The sequence below is a fragment of the Lepidochelys kempii genome, chromosome 11 (genome assembly GCF_965140285.1).
Source record: "Lepidochelys kempii isolate rLepKem1 chromosome 11, rLepKem1.hap1, whole genome shotgun sequence".
NCBI classification, from domain to species: domain Eukaryota; kingdom Metazoa; phylum Chordata; order Testudines; family Cheloniidae; genus Lepidochelys; species Lepidochelys kempii.
In genome coordinates, this window is record NC_136390.1 from 36,456,301 (window position 1) to 36,469,261 (window position 12,961).

The 12,961-nt window shown below is 40.5% G+C and overlaps 1 protein-coding gene across 3 annotated transcripts in view; it reads left to right on the plus strand.

Annotated features, from left to right (window-relative positions):
- CSRNP3 (cysteine and serine rich nuclear protein 3) overlaps nucleotides 1–12,961 on the plus strand; it is a 161,141-nt gene that overhangs the window by 79,976 nt on the left and 68,204 nt on the right. The window contains exons 2-3 of one of the 3 annotated variants that reach the window (XM_073305694.2): nucleotides 270–359; nucleotides 12,261–12,320. The exons of 1 other annotated variant lie outside the window; for it this stretch is intronic. The gene's annotated coding sequence lies outside the window, so the exon portion shown is untranslated. The remainder of the gene's footprint in view (nucleotides 1–269; nucleotides 360–12,260; nucleotides 12,321–12,961) is intronic. One more of the 3 variants, XM_073305690.2, reaches the window with a different exon arrangement.

Below are 12,961 nucleotides of genomic sequence, written 5' to 3' on the forward strand. Positions count from 1 at the left end.
TAACTGCAATTCATGTCCATTATTAAAAATAATATATATGACTTACTGATAGATGAGACTGATACTCTTTTTTGGCAATTGTTTTCCTCACATGCTAGTTGATTTTATGCACAGATGAGGTGATTTGTATGCTTGCTTGAATAAGTATCCTGTTATAGTATGTGAGACATTACTAATAGAATATTTAGAAATTTTAAAGGTTTCTTAACCAGTTGGTGTTTGATTGTATCATTTTGTCAATAATGAGATATGAATTTCATTCTCTTAAGGAAAAATTAAGAAAGTATCTACAGACTGAAAACATGGTTTCAGCAGCCTAAAATCTCCTGAAAGAAACTGGAGTTCTTTGAGATCACAAGGTCAGTAGTTACTCATGTCCATACGTACATACATTTATATAGCCCAAATTTAGTATAACTGTCTAAAACAGTTGTACCAGTTGCTGGTACAAAAGATACAGTTCTGTTTGAAAAGTCCGTAGAAGGTTTGTTTGTATGGTTAACACCAAACTGGTTACAAACATTTTGCTCCCCAAATGCAATTTTATGTTTGGTGCTGTTTACCACTGGCAGTAGAAGCTGTTACAAGGTCAACGCTTGCCATCAGCTTTAATTAGAACTGATCGAATACTGGAGGGAAAAAAAAGTTCATGAATCTTCACTCAGCTTTGCAAATGAGTTCAGTTTTGCATACCTGCACCCTTTTGTGTTAACTTTCTGCAAACATTTTAGCAGTTTAGTTTTGCTGGCACATGTGTTCATGGAAAATGAATTTTGAAGTTGTATGAAGAAATGTTTTCAGAAATTGTATTATAAACTAACATATGTCGACATTTATACTGAAGTTCATGCATGCTTATCCAGTCAAAGAATTGAAACAATACTGTGTGACTTATCTGACCCAAAACAATTAACTAACTCTTCTGAAATATTGAATACTTACAGAAAAAAATAATTTGAAATCAGTTCATGTAGTAAAAGTATCTCACTGAATAATTAAAAATATTGAATAAATTAGAGGAAGTAATGATCTTCTGATAGATATTTCATGATCATAAAAAGAGGATAAATTCATTGGATAAATTTTGTTGTAAATTATTTGTTCAGCTCTAGTCTTCTCACAACTCCCACATAGCTCTCTTATTCTAAGTATAAGGAAAAACTGTGGTAATTTCCAATACTCCTATGGAGTAGCTTTTAAAAAAGCTATATACAGATTTCAACTGGAAATAAAATGTACCTCATTCTCTTTGGCTTTTGATTATACTACCCACATGGGGGAGGGGAAGGTGGGAGGAGAAACAGTTTTGTGCTTGTTGAGAGATTTATCTTTATGCAATTTCTATCTGTAAGATGTGTGTTATTTAGAATGTGTATTTTAAATGTTCATATATTAAAAGTAAGATGCTGTGTGTAGTGAAAAGCAGAGTAAGAGACAAAAGTGTGTTTCAATAAGTTGAATCTAAAACATTGTGTTGGGTTTTGTTTGTGGAGAGAAGCTGGTCAATCTGGAGGAGGATTCAAACTATGTGGAATTTAGACTCATCTGAAATCAATAAAATCAGACATATTATATCTTCAGAGCAAAAGTGAAGTGCAGTCTCAGGATTGTGAAGTCCAATCTCAGTCACCTTTTGGATTTCAGAATCAGGCTGTACATGACAATGCAGGACACAGAATTTTCTTTTTAGGGTTTTAGTAACTTTTGCCTTCCCTCATTAACCTAAGTGGGAGTTTTAGATTGCAGAATCAGGATCTAAAAATCTTCAAACTAGGACTCATTACCAAATTATGCCAAATGTCAAAACAATAATTTTGTAAGTGATACCGTATAATTCATCTTCGGTGACTGGGGAACTGTGGGTCCTGGTCTTATGTTTTACCAGGTCTGGAGGAGGAAACTATCCGAATCAAATGCAAAGGGGATAAGATTTGGACCAGGTGGGGAGGGGAGGACTAGATTAGGATAAGGAGACTGGTCAGCCTAGGACAGGGGAAAGATAAACTAGGAGTTGGTGGGTAGACAGGGACTGGGAGCCAGCCCAAAGAACCTGGGACTGGGAACCAGGGGAAGGTCATAGGAAACTGGGACTGAAAGGAAGAAGAAAATAACTAAGACTGGGACTGATTGGGCTAGGGGACTGTGACTGAGAGATACAGTGGCCAGTGCCAGGTGCCCCAGAGGGAATGAACAGAACCTGTCGCTCATTCCCAGCTTCTGGCAAACAGAGGTTAGGCACACCATTCCTGCCCATCCTGGCTAATAGCCATTGATGGGCCTATCCTCCGTGAATTTATCTAGTTCTTTTTTTAACCGTGTTATGGTCTTGGCCTTGATTCAGGGGCAAAACAAAAACCCAGGAGTCAGTGAGCTCTGAGCCTGTGGGGCAGGGACAGAGCAAAAACCCCAGAGTCAGGCATCCTAGCTCCAGCGATGACAGACAAATGCAGGCCTCTTGACCTGGTGAGGGGAGGCTGCCACCCCAGGGATCGGGTGGCAGGGGGGCCTGGACCCAGGGCCCTAACAGTGGCAGAATGGTCCACCACTGGTCAGAGGGGATTCCAGCCGCAACATGCCAACCATGCTTCAGGCAGCACTAAAGCCAGACTGAAGTCAGCTGTCTGTGGGCCACTTCCCCTTGGGGTGCACCTGGAATCACAGGGCATCTTCCATCTCCTCCTGATAGGTGGCCAGTGGCAATCCTGGCAGATCTGCGGTAGACACATGTTCCCCAGCGGGCAGGGTGTCGCTGGGTTAGGCAGCAGAGTCCACAGGCTGGAACAAGCAGGATATGTCTATCTCCCTCAGCATACTGGCTGTAACTGAGCTAGAGGCTCTGCCTTTTATACTTCCTGTTCCTGTTATTCACTTGTAGTGGGAGGGGTGAGGCAGGTCTGACTCCACCCACTTGGGTGCAGTGGGTGGTTCCACCCCTTTTGGATCAGATGGAGGCCATACCACCTCACTACAAGCAGTATGGTCTCTCTCCAACATGTACCCCAGTGAAAGAAAATATAATTGCTAGGCATAATTTTTCTAAAGCAGTTACATTATTTAGGAGCCTAAATCCCATTCAATAGAACTTAGGGTCCTAAGTCACTTAAGTGCTTTTGAAAATTGCACCCTAAGCGACCTGAAACACACTGTCCCTGCCTCTCTGTGAGCAAAGAAAAAAAAAATCTGAGCCCAGAAAGATGACATCATTATTCCTAAATAATAAAGAACCTACAGAACATATCAGTAGTCTTCAATATTCTCATATTTTTGTGATAGAGAAACTTTGATATAAACGTGTCTAGAAATTCTGGATGGTCATAAGACACTAAAAGCTAGTTATCTCCTGCTGCTTGTTCCTGTGTAAGAGTAGGATTTTATATTTGTATTAGAGGTTATAATGATTGACGGTTATAATAATGTAGTATGTATTAAATGTATTAATGTATGATTTGATCATCCTGCCAGCCATCCTTTTTGAATAGCCGAAAGGAATGACCCTCTGGGACATTGGTAGAAATGCATCTGACAGATTGCCAGTGTCTTTACTGATGTTAAGGCAAGGACAGACCAGAATAATCCTTATGGCTGATTATGGTCACCCTCTGTTTTAGGATAAGTTACAATGTTTACTTTGGGGTCTTGTTTCCTATATGCATTACAAATTTACTCCCTTTAGTTAAATATACATTTCTTTGTTTTAAGGGTTAGTTAGTAAGAGACAGAATCTTGTATTGTGTCTATGTTAATGAGATTAGAGGTTTAATTTACAACAGGCCTGGGCCCCAATGTGAATTGTTTTGGTCATAAGATTTAGCAAGGTTTAATTTACAATGTCTTTTTGCTCAATATAAAATACTGCTGTTTGTATACCGTTGAAGGTCTCTGTAAAAGACTGTGTGAATGAGGAATGCATGCATCAGGAAAAGATGAGGTGTGAAGGCCATTGTTAAAACCAGATGGTCAAGACAGGAGAAGTGAAGATATTTAAGGAGACTTATCGGACAACCATCAACACGCATCCATGATTGAGGAAGGGCAGATTGATGACCCTGAGGTTGGCACCCTTAAAGACAAGATTATTGATAAAATCTGAAACCAGGACAGGATGACCCTCTCAAAGGTGCTTTGGAATGTAAATATCAAAGATAATACCAATTAAGGAGTAACTGGCCATAAATGACACAGCAAAATCCATAGACTTCAACAGAGAAAAAGGACTATAAGAACAGGGTGCTTTGCCATGGAATTTTGGGTTCATCTTGCCACAACTCCAGGAGCATCGGATCGCGATCGACAGAGCCCAGCTCTCCTCTGCGACCAATCTGGCTGGCCACTAGATTGATCCAGACTCTGGACTGGTAACTATAAACATCGACTGGTAGGACTGTGTGCATGGTATATGTGTGTGTGTGTGTGTGACTGAAAAGCATATGCTAACTGCTGTATTTTCAATAAATGCGGAGTATTGCCTTTTTCCCTGAAAAAAAAGATCCCGTGTGCTTCTTATAAGCATAACACCTACTACAACTGTCATCATCGTCATGCACTGTGGGATCCTGGCTTCTGTAGTGTTACAGATACCTGATTTATTTTGGAGGAAAAAAAAAATTCCTGTCCTTTAAGTCATTGGGACTGAGAAATTTCTGCAGAGAGATACCTTATTTAGTTTTGTAGAGTGTTTCCCACTCTCTTTGGAGCATCTTTCTCTAGTTTTTGTCCAGAGAGATTGTCTCCTATATGCCTTTTTGGTGGAAGTTTTACTGCTTTGGATCATTTGTGATCATAGATAGGCTAATGCATCAGGACAAACCGAAGAAAAACAAGAATTTCATCTCCTAAATTTGGGAGGTGTGCAGACTTCAGCGTTTTTGTCTTATTGATTGTTGTTTAAAGTAGTTTTAGAACCATCGCTTCTAGAACTCTCTCTTTAGAGGTGTCTGTCTTTCAGGCATCTCTCTTTGCTGCCTCCAAATCCCTTTTCTTCATCAGGGAGTAACCTCTCTTCTCCACACTATATGGAACCCTTCTGTGCCACAACGACCTCCCCTTCACTTCTCCCTGTGGATCAGCCCTCATCAGAAATGTCAACAGTCATCACTGCCTTAATGGTATGTTAATCAAAGAGCAAGTGTAATCTCAGGTATGCTTTGATGTATCAGGCAACTCCATTACTCCACTTTCAGAGTGGCTCCCTCATTTTGAAGGAGGCAGATCTGGATTTCTTTCAGTGTCACAAGGAGGGACTCATGATAGAAATTTTTGCTTATTTGAAAGATGCCAAATATAGTTTTGATTAAACAGGTGTTGTCTTCACTCCACATAAGAGGGAGTAATTGCTAGCTGATTATAATTCTGCTTCTGATTTCCATGGCCATGAACTCATGTTGCGGGCTTTGGCTAAAATAAAAAAATAACTACAACAGCTTGAAAGGATTCAAGCATTCATAAGGATTCAGTAGATAAACAAAGATGGGGAGCATAATGTGCACATTCAAGTCTCAAGCTGATTTCCCAGTGGCTGCACCTATGCTCTCAAAAATCTGATGCCTTTGCCATTAGTCCAGCTTCACCAGACATAGCGACAATGGGAGCTGTAGTAGAGACAGGTTCAGTTCTTTGTTAACCACCATGTCATCTAACCTTGCTCTGTTGTCGGCCTACAGCAAAATACTTGCAACTATGAACTACAGGGTAGTTGAACTGTACACCTCATACTCTTTATCTCTACAGCTGATAGGATGATTGTCCACTTCAGACAGGAACTAATTTTATATGACAATAGAAGCGTCTTAGAATGTGACTAGATTTGAGTACTCTGAGCATAGTGGTATAAGTCAACCCTGGGGCTTTATAGATTAGATATGGGCTGGGGCTGCTCTGTCTTCCAATACGTATTAAAAGTGGATACTTACCCACTATCACAATCCTTTGATGAAAAGTGCTGTAATTTGGTGGTTCAGTTCAGAGTTTTAAGTAAACCCAGACGCATTCCTGCTATTTCTATTCCATCAAGTGTACCCAATTGCTCTTTTATTTCTTTATTTAGGCTTCCCTACCTAGTAGTCTAATGAGGTCAGAAAGGTCAAAACAGACAAGCAGGAAAGGTCACAATGGCTTATGCATGCATCCTTTTCTGTAGGCTGAAATTCAGCATGCTAGGAACGGGAGAAATTATACTGTTTGGATTGTGCAGCAAAATAATGACATGACCAAGTAGCCTTCGTTACCCTTTCCCACAGAATGTACTACCGTGCCTTTCACAATTAGCAGAGATTATCTTTGAGAGAGAGGAAATAAGTGGTTTTTTAACTAATTCATGTAAATTAAAATAAAGTTTAGCTTTTTAATTTATCTGGTCCAGGGAATTTTTTTTTTTACTTATCTTGGCAGGATATCACCCTATATTCAAAGAAATGATACATTTCCATCCCACTCCCTTCTGTTACTTAGACATAAATAAAACTGAAGAGTGTAAAACTGGCATTAAGTGTGCAGGATTCATACTGAAATCCACATTTTTTACAGTAATGCAAAAGAATTCATGACTTCTCTCCTTGTCTCTATTTTTGGCTAGTTTGCCTTATCCAGTAAGAGTAATTATTAGGGATCCTTCATATAGCCCCTTTCATCTGAGGATCTTAAATTACTTTATACATTTTAATTAGCTAAGCATAAAATCACAACAGTGAGGTAACTAACAGTGGGTGATGGTATTTGCCATGTTACAGTTGGCAGAACTAGGGTACAGAGAAGTTAGTAACTTGCTAAAGGTCAGACGACTAGTCATTAAAGACAGGAACAGAATCGGCTCCCAAGCCTACTCAATAAGCTTCCTCCCTTTTATACTCAGAAGTAATATTTTGAACTGTAACCACTGATAAAGTGTTAATGAAATCTGTGTAGCAAAAATAAATATTGTGCTGGGATTCACAGTAAAGGCTTGGCCCATACTTCATGGTTCAAAACTTGTTTGCAAGAATACTTAGCACAGTTCTCAACCTCCATTCCTAATCCCATTCTCTTTCAGAACTTGATGTTATAGAATGACAGTGTAATTCTCTTTTGATACATACCTACAAGGAAGAGTCAGACATTATTAAAACAGATATACTTGTTCTCTCCAAACTTTACTGAGTGGCATGAACCAAAGATTCAATGCCTTGACCCCACAATCTTAGTTTCTTTTTGTCAAAATCAGAGCACAGTATCAAATTATGCATAAAAAGGATTTGTCCCCACCTTTACCCATTTAACATAAAGATTACTGTCATATGGTTATGACAGACATTGTGCCAGGTCCTCAGCTAGTGTAAACTGACATAGCTACATTTAATTTGATTTGCACCTGCTTAGGATCTACTGTAGTTCATTAAGTAAATGATCTGGGTTCAAGTTAATTTGTGAGTCCTTTGCTGCATGAATATGCCCTTTTTACATGCACAGTGAGATTTGACTCTCACATTTTAGTTTTTCTGATATGCTATGAAGTGCACACACTGAAAATGTGTTAATATTGCCTTAACACTGCATGTGATAAAATGCCCACATGATTTTACAAGCATGTTGGTTTAGTCTGCCAGACACAAGTTATATCCTTGCTTAACTAGAACCTGGAATTCTCTTGAAAACTCTATTATGAACATAAAGCTGGTTAAGAACAGTGGCTAGAACTGCTCCCTGCATTGTTTCCAAAACTCTCTGCATGTGCAGCCTCTTTTCCATGCAATCTTCAGTCTTGCACTAGACAGATCTCTAACTGTTGGAAAGTCAGACAGTTTAAGGGAAGGATCTTAATTCTGATTCTTTATTAGAGTTTATAACAACTTCTGCATTCAAATAGTATGTACATGTTTTACTCTTTTGTTGGGTAATGGTACAGACAAAATGTACAAATATAAAAAAGATTGATTTGATAGAACAATCCATTCATACAAGGTTCAAAATTAATTCAGTACTTGAAACTTCTGTACAAACCGCAGAGATTACTTAGGAACAGTTTCTTCCTGTTCTGTGTTGAAATCAAAAGGGTTCTATGTGGCCACAGGAGTCCCTCTGCACGTAGCAGTTTGCAGAATCAGAGCTAGCATAATCTTAATGCCACAAGTTACTAATAAATTATAATATTTCTAACCTTGGGAGCTCAAAACTTATGAGACAGACCCGAAAAAAATGTGAAATTGGTTTTTAAATCATAGGATTAATAAATAAAAAGAATCACATTTCACTTCTGTAAAAAGAAAAGGAGTACTTGTGGCACCTAAGAGACAAACAAATTTATTAGAGCATAAGCTTTCGTGAGCTACAGCTTACTTCGTCGGATGCATACAGTGGAAAATATAGTGGGGACATTTTATATACACAGAAAACATGAAACAATGGGTGTTACCATACAGACTGTAACAAGAGTGATCAGGAAAGGTGAGCTATTACCAGCGGGGGGGGGAGGGAACCTTTTGTAGTGATAATCAAGGTGGGCCCATTGCCAACTGTGTCCACATATCTATTCAGGGGACACCATCATAGGGCCTAATCACATCAGCCACACGATCAGAGGCTCGTTCACCTGCGCATCTACCAATGTGATATATGCCAACATGTGCCAGCAATGCCCCTCTGCCATGTACATTGTCCAAACTGGACAGTCTCTACGTAAAAGAATAAAAGGACACAAATCAGACGTCAAGAATTATAACATTCAAAAACCAGTTGGAGAACACTTCAATCTCTTTGGTCACTTGATTACAGACCTAAATGTGGCAATTCTTCAACAAAAAAACTTCAAAACCAGACTCCAACGAGAGACTGCTGAATTGGAATTAATTTGCAAACTGGATACTTTTAATTTAGGCTTGAATAAAGACTGGGAGTGGATGTGTCATTACACAAAGTGAAACTATTTCCCCTTGTTTATTTCCCCTCCTACTATTCTTGTAAAGTGCTGGAAATGGCCCACCTTGATTATCACTACAAAAGGTGTCGTCTGTCCCCCCGCACGTCGTCTCTCCCCCCTCCCCCACCGCTGGTAAAAGCTCACCTTTCCTGATCAGTCTTGTTACAATCTGTATGATAACACCCATTGTTTCATGTTCTCTATGTATATAAAATCTCCCCACTATATTTTTCCACAGTATGCATCCGAGGAAGTGAGCTGTAGCTCACGAAAGCTTATGCTCAAATAAATTTTTTAGTGCCACAAGTACTCCTTTTCTTTTTACGGATATGGACTAACACGGCTGCTACTCTGAAACATTTTACTTCTCGTTTCTCTTTGAATTTTTTAATTTTTAAAAAAGAACACACATTCATGTTTTGGTTGAAAATTCAGAGTGAAATGCACACAAATGAGGGGGTCTCTTCCTTATTTCCTGACTGATTGGGTTGGCCTTTTCCTCCCCTCATTCATTTCCCCTAGACTCGCTCTCTTTCTGGGCATCCTCCTTGATCTTTCTTTTCACTATAGTAGCAGCTCACAGGAGAGTAGGTGGGCAGTTGGTCCTGCAAGATGCTTCTTTCTTGGAAAGAACTGTTGGGATAATTTTCCCAACAGGGTTGGAAGTCCATTGTGCTAGACACTATACAAACCAGAAGAAGTCATGGGGAGAGAGTGGTCTCTGATTGGGGGAGGTTGGAATTGTGTCCCAAACAAACATATCCAAGATGCCAGCAGCTGTTAGCGTGGACCCTAGTAGCCTGGAGAAATACCTCAAAATATTAATAATTTCCCACTTTTCCAAATATATATTATATTTGTAAGCTTTCAATAAACAAAGTAAAGCATTCAGTATATATTATGTATGTTTTTAAAAGTATGTGTCTTGCTCACAATTCCCACCTGAACTCACTATTTCGCTTGCAGAATGTAGGATTGCATTTGTCTGTCTAATGTGGACCTAAAATATATTTAATACAGTAACTCCTCACTTAATGTCATCTCAGTTAACGTTGTTTCATTGTTACGTTGCTGATCTATTAAAGGACATACTCGTTTAAAGTTGCTCAGTGTTCAGTTATAACGTTGTTTGGTTGTCACCTGCTAGTACAGTACTTTGTCCACTACTTGTGAGATTCTCTGGAAGAGCAGCCTGTTGGAACTAGTGGGTGGGGGCTTGGAACCAAGGTGGGCCAGCAGCCCCCCATCAGCTCCCCAGCACCTCCTGCCTCCTGGCGGGCCCTGCAGATCAGTGCTTCCCTCCTTGCGCCTCCCGCCCGCTGCAATCAGCTGTTTCGCGGCATTCAGGAGGCTGGGGAGGAGCACGGACGCAGCACGCTCAGGGGTGGGGATGGGGGTGGAGCAGGGGCAGGAAGAGGCGGAGCGGGCCTGGGGCAGAGCCAGGGGTTGAGCACCCCCAGCACTTCGGAAAGGTGGCACCTGTGCAGCTGTGTATGTGCCATCGGAGGAGGGAGTGGTGTGCTCCAGCGGGATAGCGTGGGTTCATCATCGCGATCAGTTTCTGCAGGGAAGTGTTTGCAGCCGCTGCCATGCGTCTATTGTGTCTCCTCCCTCCTGCCTCCGTCGGTGCTGCCTTGTAGAGTGTGAGGCTACATTAACAACGTGTTAACCCTGGAGGGCTCAGCTGAGTGCTAGTTCATCATTTAGCAGCCAGGCATTCCCTGGAAAAAAATTTCCCTGGAACCTAACCCCCCCATTTACATTAATTCTTATGGGGAAATTGCATTTGCTTAACATCATTTCACTTAAAGTCACATTTTTCAAGAGCATAACTACAATGTTAAGCAAGGAGTTACTGTACTATAGAGTGGCAGGAACTGTTCTAAGTGCCTGAGGGGAGTTGTATGCACAATGCATGTGTCTTTCTGTTACTTCACGTGTTCACTGAAGGTCTGGCCTGTCTTATTTTAAGTCAATGGCAAATCTCCTTTTGGGTTCAGTGGGACAGGCTCAAGTCTCATCAATAGAGGGGAGAAGAGGAACTTCCTGACAAACACATACCATCACAGAGATCCTCCCCTTAGCCTGGGCGGAGGTCCTTTAGTAGTGGGTGGGCAGAAGCCCGCTCACCTCCTGGATCCCAACAGGAGCACTCTCTTCTATTCTTCTGGTCTGAATCTGTCACACTGACTTCCAGCACTCTCTTATATTCTTCTGGTCTGAATCTGTCACACTACACAAACAAAAAAAATTAGTAAAAAAAAAATTGGAAAAAAAGGTCTTAATGGTTAAAATAAATAAATAACTGTAAAATACTGCATACTGAACTGAAGTTTCCATTTCTGTTGCCCCATGAACATAGAATTAGGCATGGTTCCTGTTGAGAGGAATTATAATCTAATACAAACAAGACAAAACACAGGACAGCAGTTCAAGAAAGAAAGGTTACAGAGAGATCATTGGAGAGGAACTCTTTATAAGAAGGATTCATAGCAGAAATGAGTTTTGACGTGATGATTTGAAAGAGATGGATGGCATTTGGTGAACAAGATGTGTTCAGTAGCCAGGCTAAGAGGGGGGCCAGCAGTACATTATTAACTGAAAACTTCCTTTATAGTTCCTCCTTTTAGGTCCTGCAATGTCCATCCCTGCTGTGTAGCTCTGAATGATTCCCCAGCATGCATTATACTCTGATATCTGAGCTGTCATGGAAACTAGCTGGAGCATGGAGCTGGCTTATGAAGTGGATACAGGGATGTGTCAGGCAGCCTGTTTTAAATGTATTTGGCTTTTTTCAAAGTCTCTCTTTAAACAAAACAACATCTTATCTTTAAAACAAAACTAACATGATTCCTTGTAGACACACACCATGCTCCATTGGGATTCTCGACATTTCATGAGGGCGCAAGAGTCATATCTGGCTGGCTCTGAAGGGGATGGACGTGGTTGTACCTTTTATTTCCTTCATGCCTGATTTATGTAATTTTTAGACATGATCTGTTCAGGTGATTGCATAATGACTGGAGAAGGCATAAACCTCCACATTTTTTCTTGTGGTCACGTTACAGTCAGAATTTGTTAATTCATTTAAATAATTAATTTTATTATCTGATGCTGCAGCAGGTAATAGCTTCTTTGTCACCTACTCCATGTCACTCAGTACAATAGTACACCTGCCATGTAGCTAACGTGCACTATTCTGGCAGTCTAACCACCTGTGTTTAGGAAGCATGTGAGAGAAAACAAAGTGTGTTTACAGAAGAGAATCTGTTCATTGTCTGAGTATGCTAGCTCTCCAAGCTCATACAGCTTCCCCTGCAGTTTGCTGGATTAGGGTGCACAGTTCTTATCTCCCTTTACATTTGTCTCTCAGAAATCAGACTGGTGGGAAGAGCAGTTTCATTTTGATTTATGGTACCTGAATTGATCTGAGGTAAGAAATAGCACTTCCTTTTTTGATAAGTAAACATAATTGAAATTTTTTTGTGTTCAGGAATCACAGTATAAACAACAACAAAATAAACTGTATGATTGTGCATAACTTATTTTGAATGTTTAATTCAATTAATATCTTTACATAGCTATTTTTGGGGCCTATCGTCAGTCTCCACTCTGTCACTAAGCAAGTTAACAATTCCAGTAGTTTCTGCAGCGTTCTTCATGGAGACAAGAGGCAGGGTTTAGTTATAATGAACGTATTGAAAGATTCTTTGTTGAGACCATGTGTATCTCTCTATCTTTCATGGCTGTCTGAACACAGCCTGGAGAGCTGACTCTTGCTCTGTGACCAGATAACCGGTACAAAAGGGACTGCAGACCCTTTGGGGGAGTAATCCCTGGTGCAAGAGATCTTTGCAAGAGTCACAGAGGCAACTCCGCTGGGTCCATGATCCCCTGCAAGAGGTCCTGGTACTAGGCACATGTCAAGGCAGTGTCAAGAGCAGGTCTAACAGTGGCCAGGGCTTTCCCAGAGACCACGTGGAGTGCCCTCCATGGGAATAAGATCCAAATAAAAGAAAAGGTGGGGCAGTCTGAATGACCCTGCCTTGGGTGACAGCATTGCTAGCTGGAGGC